Here is a 2,490-nt window from a genome sequence, read left to right as displayed (position 1 = left end):
GCGCCCGGCCCTTATGATTTTCTTAATGACATGTTCTTTTCTCTCACTTACATATTTTGTAACTTACGATATAATATTCCTATTAGAATACGGTATATAATGTGTAGAGCATACAAAATATGTCTTAATCGACTGTTTATGTTATCAGTAAGGCTTCTGGTCAACAGTAGGCTATTAGTTAAGATTTGGGGGAGTCAAAATTATACAAAAATTTGTGACTGCATGCTGTCAGCACTCCTACCCGTCGCATTGTTCAAGAATCAACTGTAGAACGACCATGATGATATATGCTGTAATAGCAGTTATGTGAATGTGGTCTCTCTCTCTCGCAAGGTATCGAATTGTACTGCACACGATATCAGTCCACAGTGCTCCAGCATCTGGAACTGTGCCTGATACACAGTACAAGTTAGTAAATATTGGTGAAGTGAATGAATTAATGAAATTTTTATAGCTATCTATATCCATAGATATCCATTTTCATAGATATCCATATAGAACATTTCACAGGTTATCCAAAAACTTCATTGGCTCCTTGGGCTCTGTCTTAAACCTAGACACCCCATATCCTGCTTTTTCCCAAAAAAAACCCTGCCTCCTATCATTTGGTAAAGTCCCCTTCTTTCCCTTTCTCCACTTTTTAACATCATCATCACCACCTGAGGTGGATGATGTGGTTTGGCTGTATCTCCATCCAATTCTCATCTTGTATTGTGGCTCCCATAATTCCCACGTGTTGTGGCAGGGACCCAGTGAGAGATAATTGAACCATATGGGTGGTTTCCCCCACACTGTTCTCATGGTAACAAATAAGTCTCACAAGATCTGATGGTTTTATAACGAGTTTCCCCTTTCACTTGGCTCTCACTTTTCCCTTTTGTCTGGTGCCACGTAAGACGTGCCTTTTGCCTTCTGCCATGGTTGTGAGGCCTCCCCAGCCACGTTGAACTATGAGTCCACTAAACCTCTTTTTCTTTATAAATGACCCAGTCTCAGTTATGTCTTTTTCAGCAGCATGAAAACAGGCTAATACAGGGGAGAAGTTTCAAGTATAACAAAGGCCAGAACCAGAAGAGTATGTAGAGTAAGAAACAAAAGGTCAAAAACAGAGCTCCAGGATCACCAACATCCAAAAGATAAGCAAGAGAAGAGAAGCTGGAAAGAAACCTGGGATGGGAGGGAGGGGATACTGGAGATAGTGGGGTCATGGAAAAACAGGGCACAATTGTGTTTCACAAAGGCGGGAATGATCAAAAGAGCCGTATGTCACAGAATGGTCACATAAAATGAGTACAGGCAGTCACAGATTTGCAAGGTAGTCAGACACCATAAAAATCATTGTTTAAGCTTGAATACTACAAAGTGATCTTAATAACCAATGGGAAAATTATTATTATTATTTCATGGCCTTTAAAATTTTTGTCAAAACATTGAGAACACTCCAACTGTTGCTATAAGTGTATAAAGACATGAAGAAAAAATTGTAAAGTTAGTGTTTATTTAGGACACTAATTTAAAATGCCAGAAACATTGAGAATTAATTTTTTTTTTTTAATTTAAATACCAGGAATAGTTTGGGCCATGCATGGTGGCTCATACCTGTAATCCTAGCATTTTGGGAGGCTGGAGTGGGAGGAGCACTTGAGCTCAGGAGTTCGAGGCCAGCCTGGGCAAAAAAGTGAGACTTCGTCTCTATTATAATTAAAAATATATAAATAATAGTTTGAACAGTGCTTGTCTTCTTCTTGCCATATAACTTAATTATTTCTTTCTTTATTTTTTTTTTTTGAGACAAGGTCTCACTCTGTTTCCCAGGCTGGAGTGCAGTGGTGTGATGTCAGCTTACTGAAGCCTCGACCTCCCAGGCTCAAGCAATCCTTCCACCTCAGTCCCCCAAGTAGCTGGGACTACAGGCATGCACCATCACACCTAGCTAATTTTTGTGTTTTTAGTAGAGACAGGATTTCATCATGTTGCCCAGGCTGGTCTCGAACTCCTGAGCTCAAGCGATCCACCTGCGTTAGCCTCTCAAAGTGTTGGGGTTACAGGCATGAGCCATAGCGCCCAGCCTGTATAACTTACTATAAGGAGTTAACATCTTTTTTATGCCTTGTTGAATTGTCATACTCCATTCTAAATTTGGATCAGCTTCTAATTTTTCTTTCTTTCTTTCTCTTTTTGAGATGGAGTTTCGCTCTGTCACCCAGGCTGAAGTGCCGTGGCACGATTCAGCTCACTGCAACCTCTGCCTCCCAGGTTCAAGCAATTCTCCTACCTCAGCCTCCAGAGTAGCTGGGATTACAGAGACGTGCCACCACGCCCAGTTAATTTTTATATTTTTAGTGGAGAGAGGGTTTCACCATGTTGGCCAGGCTGCTCTCAAGCTCCTGACCTAAAGTGATCTGCCCACCTGGGCCTCCCAAAGTGCTGAGATTACAGGCATGAGCCACTGCGCCCGGCCTCTTAACTTTTCATCCTTTGAGCTTTCAA

This window comes from Colobus angolensis, unplaced genomic scaffold (assembly GCF_000951035.1).
Source record: "Colobus angolensis palliatus isolate OR3802 unplaced genomic scaffold, Cang.pa_1.0 Scaffold155, whole genome shotgun sequence".
Classification (NCBI taxonomy): Eukaryota; Metazoa; Chordata; class Mammalia; order Primates; family Cercopithecidae; genus Colobus; species Colobus angolensis.
The sequence above is the reverse complement of the archived record's forward strand: the minus strand, read 5'-3'. Positions refer to the sequence as shown.